This window comes from Equus przewalskii, chromosome 13 (assembly GCF_037783145.1).
Source record: "Equus przewalskii isolate Varuska chromosome 13, EquPr2, whole genome shotgun sequence".
NCBI lineage: Eukaryota > Metazoa > Chordata > Mammalia > Perissodactyla > Equidae > Equus > Equus przewalskii.
The window spans coordinates 58,017,270-58,032,664 of NC_091843.1; the positions used below are offsets into that span (position 1 = coordinate 58,017,270).

The 15,395-nt window shown below is 42.1% G+C and overlaps 1 protein-coding gene and 1 non-coding gene across 8 annotated transcripts in view; one reads left to right on the forward strand and one right to left on the reverse strand.

Moving 5' to 3' along the window:
• Window positions 1–15,395, forward strand: part of MCC (MCC regulator of WNT signaling pathway) — a 407,992-nt gene that overhangs the window by 260,870 nt on the left and 131,727 nt on the right. The window lies entirely within an intron of this gene.
• LOC139075437 (U6 spliceosomal RNA) lies at window positions 6,559–6,662 on the reverse strand. Its single transcript, XR_011525799.1, has one exon. It is a non-coding gene; the product is annotated as a U6 spliceosomal RNA (small nuclear RNA).

A 15,395-nucleotide genomic window follows, 5' to 3' on the forward strand; every position in this document is an offset into this window, starting at 1 on the left:
AACATCCAATCGTGATTGTGATGAATTTGTTATGGAAAATGGAGTATCCAGAAACAACCACAGGCTTGCATATAATGTGGACAAGCTGGCTCTAATATAAGCTGTATCTATAATTTCAATTCCCATCTGAGGTCCCCACCTCCTTAACTCTAAATAATGCATGGCTCCTTTTACATCCCCTTTTCAAAACCCCAGGAGTGAGAGAGGCTCATTTATGGCTTGGTTTACTTGCACCTACTTCCCCATCTCCAAAATGCTATTGGGGTCACGCTAGAGCAGGGCCACGCACCAGATTTGTTTATGCCTCCCTTGTTATATATTTGTCCCTTAGTTTGTTCTGAGTGTTCAATACAACTGTCAGGAGCCTGGCTTGTCATGTGGGTTCTGTCTCACCTGGTGTGGTTCCCATTTGTGATCACTTACCTCCTTGGGAAAGAGTCCGTTTGGTTTTTCTGTTTTGGTCGGGTGTGCCCATGTTTCCTTTTGTTCGTGTGTTTTATTACAACACTCTCTACTAGACTAAATGATACTTACAGGTTGTTTCGGAGTTTGCTGAGTGTTCATTGCCATACGGGAGGCAAGGTCTGCACAGCCAGCTTAGACTCTAAATGACGTTAGCACTGAAATGGTATTCAGGGGTGCGTCACAGTAAGGTATGAATACCTATTTCAAGAATTCTACAGTAGACACACAAGTGGGACCAGGCTCTTTGCTGTGGACAGGGGTGGTGGGTATTAATCTGTATTTTAGGAATAGGTGCACTCTCAGTATCTTGTAGGATCCTCAAAGAATTCCAACTCTGGGGTCAGGTGGCATCATCTCTGGGGGACACAGGCTGCTTCTCAAGCCAGTGCTGTCTCCCTCCCTGTGCAAATGGGCTATGTGTCCTACACAGAGCAGCGGTCTGACTGCGGTGTTAGAGGTGGACCGACCCTGCGGATATCCCCAGAATCCCAAAGACTCCCTCGTCTAAACCCTGAAATACCCTGGGATCCTCTGATCCTCACAACACCCAGTCCTTTCAGGGTGCTCTTATCCCATTGCCATAAAAAGAAAGTGAGGAAACTTGCCCACGATCACAGAGCCAATGAGGAGCGGTGCAGAAATGCAAGTCCTAGTGTGTCTAGGCCCAGAGCCCATGCTTTTTTTTTTTTTTTTTAAGGAGGATTTTCCCTGAGCTAACTACTGCCAATCCTCTTTGCTGAGGAAGACTGGGCCTGAGCTCACATCCGTGCCCATCTTCCTCTACTTTATACGTGGGACGCCTACCACAGCATGGCTTTTGCCAAGCGGTGCCATGTCCGCACCCGGGATCCGAGAAGCAGAACGTGCAAACTTAACCGCTGTGCCCCCAGGCCGTCCCAGAGCCCATGCTTTTAACCACCCCATTTACACACACTCTTGTTGCCTTTTAACAGCAGTGTTGTGAGCGTTAAATGAGATGGTGTAAGTACAGACAGACTGAAGAACACACAACAAAGGTTGTCATGTTTGTGATATTATCAAAGTGAATTGTTTTTTTTAATTTTTAAAATATGAGAACACAGAAGGAAGCAACAAATTTTGGCAAGGAGACCGTGGGGTCAGCTTCTAGGAGGAGGTAATATTGAGAGTAACCTTGAAAGATTAGGGATAGGAGGGTGTGGCATTAATACCTTCAGGGATGATGTGGCCAACTTGAGTGTGTGGAGAGTAGAAGGAAGACTAGTAGTGATGAGACAGTGAGGAAGGGAGGCGAAATGACAAGGGATAGGAGTTTAGATGCATTTGGAGTAGTTGGTTGGGGCCAAATGTTGAGGAGCCTCAAAGTATCCCACATCCTCTAGGCCAGCACTTCGCAGGCCTTCCCCTAAAGCAGGATTTCTCAAAAGCCTCAGGATTTTGGATGGTGCTTCTTTGTCTTGGGGGCGGTTCTGTGCACTGAAGGCAGCATTCCTGGCCTCTACCCATTACATGCTGGTAAGCACTCGCCACGCCTCCTTCATTGCAAAGACCAAAAATGTCTCCAGACATTACCAAATGTTCCCTGGAAACAAAATTGCCCCTGATCGAGAACCACTGCCCTCAAACAAAGCAAGATTAGAAACTGCCACCCCTTAGGGAGCAGAGCCCAGCCCACGGTGACCCTTGAAAGGGTCCATCACTTGAAAGTTCTCCAACATCTCAGGACTAAGAGATTTTCTCTTAAGAGTGCACATGTGTTTTATTTTGTTCTCTAATATGTATGTGTTGGTCTTTAAATATAAAAATATTTTGAGTTATGTTTAAATCAAGTAAAGTGTCGCTCTAGGGCAGGCTTTGCAAACTCAAATATCAGGCAGGTGGGTTCAATCAATGCTGTGGGCTAGGAGGCTTTTTTGTTTTTGTTTAAAAGGAGGTGATGTTAATTACGGAGGGCAGTGGCCAAGCGGGGAAGCTGCCCTGACTTCTAGGCCATTGTCACCATGCCTGCTGAAGGCCCTGGGCTGCCAGAGTTCAGGTTGTTAAAAGTAATCCAGAAACATATTTTCATGTTAGATCCATTCTTATTTAAAACAGGCTCCAATGAGGGAGAATGTGCAAACCAAACACAGTGTGTCTGTATGGCCGGTTTATAAACCACCACCACTCCCAGCCACAAAGATTGTGCCTTTAAGTGCCTGCTGGCACGCACCCTCTCTCCTCCACTCTGAGTTCCCCTGGTTTGAGAAGTAGGGCCTCTGAGCTGAGGATATCGTGCAATGTGGTCAGATCACTAGTAACACTGAAAGGGTCAATTGCAGCCCAGTTGTGGGTACTCCCCTGGGAATCCTAGGGACCCTTCTTCAGCAGCAGCTCTGAGTTAATCCTATGTATTGGGTTTATGCATCCCCCCACACACCCCTCCTCCAATTAAAAAAAACCTCTTTCTCATATTATCCGCTTTGAAATCTCAAGGTCTTAGTGCCTCTCAGCTGAATGCACCCTTATTTGCTCTTCTTCCTTAAAACAAGGAGTCCAGAAATGAACTAATCTGATCAGTGTGGGGTCAGGAAGAATTACCTCCTCCTTCACACTCCCCCTACAGCCTCTGTTACTGTGTCCTAAGACTGCAGAGCCCCTTGGCAGCCACGGCACGCTTAATTCACCATGAACTTAGTGTGAACTAGAATTCCTAAATCTCTTTTATAAGTTCTGCTACTGAGCCATATTTCTCTCTACCCTTGTAATAAATTATTGTAGCATGCTTGGGAATGGTAATGACTCAAGAGCAACTGACGTTTGTAAAGCTGTTTATCTCTCTCAGTGGTCCTAGACTGTTGCTGAGTTTTTAAATATGTTTGCTTTTTAAAATAATTGTCTTTCTTACCTTTCTGTCAGTTGTCAGTTCCTGCTGTTATCTGTGTAGCGGCCTCTAGCCTTTTAATTTGCTGCTTCTAGACTCCTATGATTGGGAAATCATGTGTCCAGGAATTTTAGAATCATGTAACCAGGATTTTTAGAATTTCAAAAAGGATACACGGTCTCTGCATGTGGTCCCTTCTTATGAGTCAAGTATGTAGCCCAGGGTGGACATCGATGTCTCCTTTGCTGGCCAGAGCTATTTATTATTCCTCACAGTTTTCAGGTCTGTAGAGGAGTTGTTCCTCCAAGAACTTCCTTCTTGTTGAGTAAGATGTGACTGCATGGAGTAACTCTACCCTCGTTCATACAGCCACTCTAACTCCCCGTCTCCTCTCCTCTGATTGCCTGGAGATTTGCAACTCATCTTGGAGACAATTTAGTCAAGATCCAAACTTGGATGAATTCAACCCCTTATGCCCAGTCTCCTCTCATAAAGGTGAAGTTTCAACCATTGTGGAAAGCCTGGTTACGCATGGAATGGCTAATAGCCTTCTGTGGCCTAACATTTATTCCATGTTTTTAGACCAGTATTAATGTAGTAGGTGTGGTTGTCCATGAGCATAACATCTCCCACAGGTGCCCCAGGGCCTTTGCAGTCCTTCTCTCTTAGCCCTTTCAGTTAAAAGGTGGAAGAAATGAGGGGCTGGCCCTGTGGCTGAGTGGTTAAATTCGTGCGCTCTGCTACAACAGCGCAGGGTTCGGATCCTGGGCGAGGACACGGCACTGCTCATCAGGCCATGCTGAGGCAGCATCCCACATGCCACAACTGGAAGGACTCACAACTAAAAATACACAACTATGTACCAGGGGGCTTTGGGGAGAAAAAGGGGGAAAAAAAATAAGATCTTTAAAAAAAATACATGTTCAAAAAAAAAAGGTAGAAGAAATGAGATTTGGTTTTTGGGGACAGAGGTTCTCAGAGTAACTTTGTCTGTCTTTCTCTCAGTGCAGTGTGTGTCAGTGAATCCTTTAGATCAAGTTAAGATTGCCTATTTCAGAACATAATTCTAGAATTGGAGATGTGAACTTGAAGTTATCAGCTGTCACGTACACCTCCATCTGTCAGTGGAATATAAAGATTTTACCCAAAAATTGTGTTCTGCAGTGTCAGCCTTGTTCATTTGACTTATACCTGTCCCTTTCTTCTTCTGGTATTTCTAATAAAAGTAAGCCTGGTTGACCTGTGTTCCTGTGGGACTATAGAAACTGAAGCATGATAAAGGAAAGCCGTGTGCTGTTCAACAGCTCAGCACAATAAAGTTTTACAAGTTGGTCTAATTTTTCTTCCAACATCTTTCTAACCAGTCCAAACAAAAAATTCTTATGCCTGGTAGTTAAGGAAAATCAGTTGAGTTAGTGGGAGGGTGAGTGGCAGAGAATTAGAAGCTGATGTTGGAACTTTTTTAGACTATCTATAGAAACAACGCTTTGGGTTAAGGACCTGAATTATGCCATCGTATTCTGCTTAGTATTGATATTATCCAAATTCATCTCAACAAATACACGGTGCTAATAATTGGGAAAACAATCTTATAAGAGCCAACTCTCACCTTGAGATGACAGTTCTTTGGAAGATCACTAAAAATTAAAGGCCAGCTGTCTCCTCTAATGAGCTTTGGAGGGAGTGGAGATGGGTTTTGGCGTCATTCATTCTACTTAGCAGCTTTGTGACTTTGGATAGTTGCTCTAACTTCCACGGGCTTCAGTTTGCACAAGTGATAAATAGAATTGGGAATTGTGAAGATCCGAGGAGGGCAGGGAGGAGGAACAAAGGAGGGAGCAGAGTGGCAGGCCTGTGGAAGGAGGTAAATAATGGTAGTCTTTACCCTCTTCCCTCCCTTCTCCCCAAGTCTTTTTCTGACAGAACATCAGAATTTTGACGATCCTTCCTCACTAGTCATGGTGTCCAGATCGTTCACATCCCTCTGGCTGGTCCAGTTTCCCCGTGGTGCTTTTAGGAGGGGGCTTTTGCGTCTGCACACTTCTCCAGGTGTCACAGTAGCTCTGGGTGTTATTAGACTCCAGCCCTTCTCTGTGCTGAATACAATATTCCTGTTAATGAAGCTGAGGTTGGTTTGTCATTTGGGGCAGCTGATGCAGTGTCCACCTCCAGGCTTATTTGGAGCCGGAAACCCTTATCTGGAGCTGGCCTCTATCTAGGGAGGGAGATATCTGCAGGGAGGGAGGTTGCTGACTGTACGATCATGATGTTTTAATCAGGGGCCATAACACCAATTGTACATTCTTCTTTCTTCTGGGGTAGAAAGGAAAGAATTTTTTTTTGTTTTGGGTTTTTTTTTCCTTCTTAAAAACATTTATCTGGAAGGTGTATTTTACACAAATGTAAAGTGAGAGTTTATCTTCATATATTTTGCCCTTTTTAATAAAATGAAACATTTGATGCTTTTTTAAAAATTAAACTTTTTCTTCCATTATAAAATTTAAAACAACCTGGAAATCAAATTTTGGTCACTTGTTGCAGTAATTTGTTGATGAGGCTGTTTTAAATCAAAGCACAAATGATAACTCATGACACAGATTATACCTTATTTTGACTTACTCTCGCTGCTGTTCTGTCAATGTGTTAGAATTTTCAAAGTGGTTTGTGATCAGACACTTACATGATCTGGAGACTTACCTCCCAGAAATGTCAAGGATCTCCTGGACAGCGTCTTCAAGGTCCAGCTGAAGCCCTAAACTGCGCTGAGTCTCGGCGGATCCCCCAAATCCATGGAATGCTGGCTTCCGCAGAGCCACCTGGTGCATAGCACACCCTGGACACAGCACGGACAGCCTGTGTTCTGCTAGTGACTGCATTTTTACCTTTTAAATAAAAAATACTTACACAAATAATAATTCAGAACCACTAGTGATATGCTAATTATAAAAAAGTGGTATGTGATATAGATGAAGATTTGAACTTATTTATATCTAGGCATTGCCAGGTATTGTCTCAAAGATCTTTCTCTATTAAAAATATGGAATGCAGGCCACCCCATGGCCGAGTGGTTAAGTTCGCGCGCTCCTCTTCCGCAGCCCAGGGTTTCCCTGGTTCAGGTCCTGGGCGCGGACATGGCACCTCAGCATCATCAGGCCATGCTGAGGCGGCGTCCCACATGCCACAACTAGGAGGACCCACAACTAACAATGTACTGGGAGGCTTTGGGGAGAATAAGAAAAAAATAAATCTAAAAAAAACATATGAAATCCTTCACAAATTTGCACATCAACCTTGCCCAGGGGCTATGCTACTCTTCTCTATGTCGTTCCAATTTCAATATATGTCTGCTGAAGCTAGCACGGAAGAATGCTTTTAAGAGTAGTTTTACAGGTTTTCTCCAACCTGTTACCCAAAAGAATAAAAGATAAATTCGAAAAGAATCATATATTGAAAACATGGAAATTTCGAGAAACACTATGAAAGAAAAATCTTTCAATTTCTCTCTTCCCCCTCCCTCCCCCTCCCTCTCTCTTTCACACACACATACACAGCTTAAACTTCCAAACCTTTCTGCAGTTTGAATGAGAGCCTGTCTCTCAGGAGTGTAAGAGACCTGCATTTTGGCCACTAAAGCAGCCTCTAGCCTTTTACGTCAGTAACAATGAGGAGCAGATGGGGCCACTGAGAGATCCAGAGCCCCAACCTCATAAGGCCTATCTACTGGCAGCTATGTAGCCAATATAAATCTTAAGATGCCTTCATTTAAGCTGTTCTGCCCACCTAGACACCTTCCCCCCTTCTCTCACTCTTTCTACCTGTTGAAATTCTACTTCCAGGCTTACTCCAAATGCCCACTCTCCAATAAAATCTTCCTAAATCACCTCAAGTGGGAACTGCGTGGAGCTCTCCTGTGCTGTCTGTGGCACATTATTGGGACTTGAACCATGGCCCTTATCACAAGCCTCCTATGACAGGAGCTCCATGGTTATTGAGTATACACCTTTCTCTTATCTAGACTGTCAAGTCCTCGTTGGATAAACACACAACGAGTGCCAACTGTATGCCAGGCATTGTGATAGGAGCTGGAATAGGTCAGTCTAGGAGCTTACTGTCAGGTATGGAGACTGCCATGTAAACGCAAAGCTCACTGTGGTGTATGTTGTATGGTGAAAGGAGGTATCAAGTGCTTTATCATTCTCATGTGTTTCCATGTAGCTTTCTGAGTTCTTACCTACAGGTAGGTGAGAGCTTGGAGAAGCATCTTATCAGTCTTTTACTTCCATACCTAACAGAATGCCTGGTGCCCAGAAAGTTCCCAGTATATGTATATTGAATGAATCACTTACCTTCTAGTTAGCAAAAGGGAGGTGTGCCCAATGAACCGCCCCATAACACGGGGTCTGGCTTGAGTGCTGTAATGGAAGAACAGATGTGAAGCTATGGACGGCTAAAGAGCGCTTTCACATAAGCCATCCAGTGAATGCTAGCTGAATGAAGAAATTCTGTATCATGTGTATAAGGCAGTTGAATCCCTTCTCTCCTATAAAAACCTCCTTAAAAGCATTTCATTTGCGGGCAGGGGGTGCTCCCGTAAGTAGAAACTAAATTGACAGGTAAGGACTAAGCCCAGTGAAGAAGAGCACTGTGGCTGTTAACTTAGATAAACACATGAGGACGTTTCTAGAGGAATCCGATGAGCTGACACGGAATAGAGTGCGTCTCTACCTTGTAACTGCAGCAGGGCCTCTGGCGGAGTTGTTAGGAAACAAGTGATGGGGCCGATGAGCCGCAGCTGACAGCAACGCTGTCCCATGGAGAGCGCCAGGTCCACGTGGAGACTGCTGCAAGGCCCGGGCTGAGGCAGGGCTCAGAATTTATGGTGGGGCTGCAGTTCCAGGTAACGAGACTCCTCCCCCTTCATCGCGATGCCCGGGAGCTCGGTTCATTGTCTTTTTTTTTTTTTAATGCAATTTTAGTTTTGGAACTATGACTTTTACGTGTGAAGAAGGGAACTATCCAGGTGGATGATCTTCATTTTGGTTTGAGGTTTGTGTTTTGTGGTTAAAACTGTCAGCCCAACACCTCCCATTTGTCAACTGTTACTATTTCCATTCATTTGTACATGTCCTCTCACTGCATCCTCTTGGGGGCTAGTTACCCCATTCTGTAGCTGAGTAAACTGAGGCTCCTTGAGTGGAGTCAAAGCCAGATTTGACTCCACTGTTCGGCTGGCAATGCACAGTCAGAATATAGCTAAGTCCACAGTGCATTCTTTCTCATTTACATTCCATTTTATAGTTACAGATGCAAGATATTTTTGTTGAATGTTGTCAGCTTAGTCTTTGGAGTTTATGCATGTTTTATTTTCTTAACTATTGACTTCAATGATTATAAACAACAGAACAGCCAAGCTAAACTCCTTAGAGTCCCAGTGAAAGTGTAGCTCACCAGAGTCCATTTCTAAATTCTAATCAGGGCATTTCAAGGCTGGTCATGGTATTCTAACAGATAGTGCTAGTGTAAAATTTGCCCAGTACGGTCTTAAAGAGGCCTGTGCGCATCTGGACATATTCTGTTAGCAGAACCAGGAATCAAAGCTTCTGTCAAAATCCCTCTTTAGGAATTGTGTAAATTGGGCAGCTCTCTGTTTCTGGTGGTTTAAACTAAGTTGTCTTTAATGTATGCCATCAGTTCTTGTAGACATTGATTAGTCTCAATATAAAACTTAAAGCTTGGAAGAATGCATGTATGAGTTTAGGGCACTGCTACATTAATTTAAACAGTTTCACAAGTCGAACCTTTGGCTCTTCAAGATTAGAGGTGGCTACTTGGGATCATTTTAGATTAAATTATAAACAGGGTTAGTGATAGCTTGCAAAGCAGGGTGCTGAATGGGGATAGGCAAGGCATAAATGACTTTACATACTTATACTTTTTTTCTGAATAGGAAAGTAATTCATACCCATCATGTAAAATATAAGAAGTCAGAAAAATACTAAAACTGAAATTACCTAAAATCTTGTGTCCAGATATACTTACCATGAACATTTTAATATTTCCTATTGTATAGACAAAAAAAATTGATCTTTTTTACACTGTTGAGATCCTAACATATGTGCAAATATATATTCATTTTGGGCAAAAAGAGCTGGCATAAGCATTTCTTGTGTCTGTAATGGAAATTTTTGTTAAGCAGCTGACCGTGGGCCACCCCTTACTTGGAAGGTGAAGAAGACAGAGCCTACAAACTAGAAGAATATTCTGTCTGTCTGTTCTTATCTCACCATTGTAGCTTGAACAGATCTGAAAATAGAGGGGTGAGCGGAAAGAAAGAGGAAATCATTGATCCTGCCTGAGAGGGAGAAACAAGTGAGTTTTGCAAGAGCGTTCCCCATGCAATGTATTCCATAAATCTGAGTCATACCATATTTATTTTTCTTCATTAGATTTCTGAGCTGGAAGCACTGTCCTGAAAATTTGAAATGTATAAGGTTATTAAGTTGAAAGCATGGGAGACAGAGGATGGAGCTGAAATAGAAATAAGACCTATAGACAGAGGCATTAGGAAAGAGAAAATGGCAAATTCAAAACCATGTGGGGGATAATCAGTGGAGATGGACCAGTGGAGTCCAGACACTAGTGAAGACATACTGCTCAGGGGGGACAGGGTGACAAGCTTCATCTGTCCTAGCATTGGAGGAGGAGGGTGTCAGGCCACTGTATTCATTCTGTATAGGAGTCCTCTTTGACTACACTTCTGATGGGAGTAGAAATGTCTAGGAAATACTTAGCATGTCATCCGAAGCTACTTTTTCAGCTAGTTCAGAACCAACACTTAGGTATGCATATCAGTAGCTTGAGTGAACACACCCTCAGCTAGGGACAGTATAGGGCTGAGTGTGTTAAAAGTGCTAAATCATGTGATCCTCGCAGTATCCATGGCAGCTGGTGTGGAGGTGAAAAACGGTGGAGCTGGGGTTTCAATCCAGGGGTGCCTGTATCTAAGGCCCATGCTCTTGTCAACACTGACAGGCCTGAGCTCTAACGCTTCCCACTGTGAGTTACAAATAGGTGGCGTATCTTGCAGAATGCACACGGTTCCTAATCAGGTTGTCGAATTTTATAGCAAAATTCTGCTGAATTTGGCTGCATCCTCTTGCCTTTTAGAGAACTTGTGTATGATTAATTGGTAAATGAGAAGACACTTAACGTTTTAAAAGAAATCAATAGCAATCGATTCACTTTAGTCTTAATTTAATAAAATCCAACTATATATTGTTTTTAAAGGATCAAAACACAACCATAGTAGCAACCAGAAAACTTTGAATGAGTTTGGGGAAGAATTTCCCCTGCATTCCCTTGATAAGGAATGTAGAGTGAGTCACTTAAGAGTACTGAGCACTGCCCTGAAGTAGCTCTCATGTTACTAACAGCCAGTGTACTTGCCTCTAACAGCATTTGAGAAGACGAATGTACCCAGTGCTAGGCTGCAAATGGATTAAAGCAGTGTTGATCCTCATCTGTCAGAACAATTAACATGAGTAAAATACTTGCCCTACTTAAAGCAGATGGAGAGAGGGGAGGGGAGGGGAGGAAGCGGGGAGAGTGTTCTATAGTACTGTTCATAAGATTAATGTTGCTGTATGGGCAGCAGAGAGCACTGGATTTATTTTCTGAACATTGCATGGATTTACAGGGATGTCAGTTATTGCTGAAAGCACCGACTGTGTTCTTCAAGGGTCCCTGTAGGGTATTGAATGAGGCACAGAAGAGCCGTGGGGGTGGGGAATGATGCATGAGATATATAGCATTTTCAACAGTAAGCTGTGACTCGTTGACCATCTTCTCCTCTTGTTTTTAAGGTCTGTTGAATTCAAGGCTTAACAGTAATGTGGCTTCTTAGAGGATGTATAAATATTGTTATAAGATTTTTTGATAAGTGGAACAGAGAGAAATAGGACTGTAGTGGCTTAGGATCACCGCTCTGTGTTTGCGAGGGGACTTCAGATCCCCTTTCCTTCTGTTAGAGCAGGATCTGTGCTACTAGAGTGGGAGGAAAAGAAAACAGCATATTAATTAAGAATGAGATTTCTAGGAGGATTTTATTATTCTTTGAAAGTGGAAGTGGAATGGGAAAATTGTTGAGGTTAGCTCAAGAATGATAGGAGATGACAGTTGTGTGAGAAATAATATTTACATGAGTGCTGAATCAAATTTTAATTATAGGATGTCTACTGAGGAATCAGGCTGTTGGCGGAAGTTTAGCTGTCACTGCAAGGGCCAGACCTAGGGGTGGGGAGGGAGTATTTTTGAGTGACCTCTTTTCGTGGACAGAATGGGTCAAGATTCTACTATTCCTTTGGATCTGCTCCTCAAAAAGTCCCTCATAAATAAATTTTCTGCCCTGGTAGCCACTTTGCCCCTGGTTTGCTCTTCCTCTTCTTGCCTTTTGGTCCCCCAGCTATTAGAAAAAGATCAAAATCCTCTGCTGTCAGTCACAGCTTTCATGTTTAACCCTGGCACCTAGCCACCTTACTGGAAAAGCCGCTGTGCTCTCAGAGATATGGAGATGGTCTGCTTAGAGCTGCGATGTCCTGCTTCTGAACAGGGACAGCTGAAACGTAGAGTCTTAGTTAACTGCCTGAGAACCACAGGTAACTCTGAAATTGCTTTCCTTCTGTCTTTTCAGGAACGTATTCCACTTGCACCTCGCCTGTCTAAATTCCTGCTTATCCTTTTCTAGTTCAGCAGCATCTCTGTCCTTCTCAGGTCTTCTCCATCACTGCTCACAGCTTCCTTTCTTGCTCATTGCTCGCTACCAGGCATGTGTTTTGATTTGCAAGCCCCTTTTTCGATAATTATACTAGTCACTGTTTTGAATATTGTTCATGTGGACAATGTCCCAAACATGCATTCTTTGCAGGTTCTTTCGGGTAGTGAAATAATCCTCTAAAATGAGAAAAAAATTAACTCTGTTCTAGTTTGGAAAAAAAAGAAATTTTATGTATTTGTTTTATGTGTCTGTTATAGCATTATTTAAATTAGTAAAGATTAGAAACTCCCTAAATAGGATTAAGAAAATTATAATGTGTTCACCTGATGGCATTTACTCAGTCATTAAAATTATGAATACGAAGACTGTGTGCCCACTTGGGAAAACCTAAACAGAATAACACTAAATTAGCAATATATGTATGCTAGGATTACAGCTATTTAAAGGAAAACACGAATATATGGATAAAAATAGAAATCTAATAGCTATTACAATTGTGATTTTTTTCATGTGATTTCTTTATATAAAGTGTTTTTAAAAGTAAAATATACTTAATGTCAACACTGTTTATAATCATAAGCAGACTTACATAATTGACTAGAATGCTTCCTTTTGTTTTTAGATTGCGTTGCCTGACCGGCTAGCTCTGGGTTTGCCATCCACGTGCACCTCAGGGGTTTATGGTTTCCTAACTACTGCTGAACGTCCACATTGTATAATTGTGCAAATGACACAATGACCTCCAATGCCTGGCTTAGTTTTTCCATAGTTCCCATTGCCCCATACAGAGGATCTGATTAATGTTCATCTTTGACATGTATGCATTCAGTACTTACATTATGCCGGACGCAGTGTCAGGTGTTATAAACCAGTCAGACACAATCCTGCTCCTTAGGGAATTTACAGACCTAATGGAGGAGACCCAAGAAACCGAGTCATTAAGTAGTGTGATAGATGCCATGATAGGAATGAGGAAAGGCACATGGGAGCAGTGCCTACCAGGGTTCAAAAAGTCTTTCTGAGGCCACCTGAGTGAGATGTGGAGTTAAGTGGGAAGAGGGGTAGGGTGGGGGGACCAGGACTTACCTGGAGAACTGCAGCTGGTTCAGTGGCCGTAGATGGTAGCGCAGGGTTGGGGAGCAGTCCGTAGGCCACGTTGAGAAATTTTGACTCTACCCAAGGGTACAGTCTAGGCAATGGCTATTGAAGGGTGGTTGTTGTTGATTTATATTTATCTTTTAACAAGGGAAGTGATATACAGAGAACTGCACTTTAGAGTTTGGGCTCTGGTTTTGGAGAACAGTTTGGAGAGAGGGCTATAGGCAGGAAAACCAGTTAAAATGCTGTTGCTGCAATCCAGGTGAGCAGTGGTATCCTGAGCTAGAAGCTAGAGCTTCAATAGTAATGTCGTTTACCTTGAAAATTCTGTTGGCAACAGGAGTCTTTGGAATTCCAAGTGCAAGCAGCACAGCTGTAAGAAGAAACTTTGCAGATTTGAGGGTTTACTAGCTGTTGCACTCAGGGACCTTTCCTTCCTGTTCTACAGCTGCTGGGCTGTTTGTGCAATCCTTAGGAACCTAACCTGATCCCAGCATTATAACTTTATTGTCGTAACCCCCTTTATTCTTAAGTGGCATTTTAATATACAAGAAAAGGGAATTTAGGAACTGTTTCGCAGGGAGAAATCCAAAGGCAAAGCCACTTACCCATTATAAAAAACACTTTGTTGAGAGCTGGAGAAAATAGAATTATCTCTTGAATTTTCTAATGGATACTTGAACTTGACTTTTTTTTTTTTTTTTAAAGGGCAAAATCAGCTCCTTGAAAATTAGCACAGGATGTGGGTATGCAGACTTGAGAGACAGTGTTTTGCTCCTGCTGGTTGGGAGTAGGAGGTGTAGGGATGAGGGCAGGAAAAAAGGGAGTATATAAGGCAGTGATTTTCAAACCTTTTTTTTCTTGTCTAGACCCATGCTGATCACAGCACACTAAATTTATTTCTAAACTTATTCATGGGTCATGACCTACAGGTTGAAAACATTCATGAAAAGTACTCTAGGGATGGTTGGCTGGGGACCATTTTATCTCTTCCTTAGAGTTGACTATATTTTAGAGTATATTATAAGGAATATCATGTGATTGGTCTTTAATTTATCTCCTGGGGTACTCCAGCAAATTTGCAATCTCATACAACCTCCTGAATATTTTCCTCAGCAAGTTGAACAAGGCTTTCAAACGTGAAATAAATTATGGCGGCTGCGGCATCGTCTCTACTTGTCTGTCACTGCTTCCCCTCCAGTTTGAGTGGCTAATCGAACACTAACTACAGTAATCTGATTTGCATTTTCCCTGTCAAACATGCCACTCTGTGAATAGCTAAATTAACTTAGTCTTCCTGGAATATGCCCAAATGTTGAGAACCATTTAGAACCTTTCAAAACGGTTTTGTCTGTTAGCTCTGTCTTGAGATAAGCAGAATAAATAAGTCCCTGAAATCAAAGGAAAACTAATTGTAGTACCTCTTTCCAGCTTTGAGTCATCAAAGCTTGACTCTCTCAAGTATGTTCTAATGGGGTTCATTATTTTGTTTGTTCTACATTTGATAATTCTGAGATAATTTTACATTTGCATTGTACATATCCATTTTTCAAAATTTGTTGACACGTCTATTTATTTTCAAGAATAATTATTAGCCTTTCCTTTCAAGGCACAAAAGCTATGCATGCCCATTGTAACTAGTCAAATGACATAGAAGTATACCATGAAAAAGCTAAGTCACTTCCTTCTCCCCCCATATATTTCCTCCTCCCTCCTTAACCCTTGTTAACAATGTAGTGTATATTCTTCAATACCCATCTATGCTCATATAAAATATACAAATATTTACATGTGTGATGAACATTTTAATAAAAGTAGATCAGACTAGATATATCGTAATCTTAATTTTTTTTAACTTAACAGTATATCATGGTTTTTTCTCTAAGGTCTCCAGTAGATCTCATTCTTTCACAGCTACAAAATGTAGATATGCCACAGTTCATTCACTCACTCCCCTGTAGATTGGCATTTATGTGTTTTAGTTGTTGAGTTTAGTTTTTGTCATTATTACAGTGTGCAATAAATATCTTTGTAAATATATCCCAATATCAGTAAATTTTTAGATCAGAGAGGTGCTCCCTACGTGTCATAAAGAATACAGGTGATCCTTACCAGTAATTGGGGCACAATTCGCCATTATTCCTTCCAGCCTCTACCAGCGGGTTGATTTTTATTATTTGAGTCTCTTCAGCGAGGCATTAGGAAAAAGAGGTCAGGAAG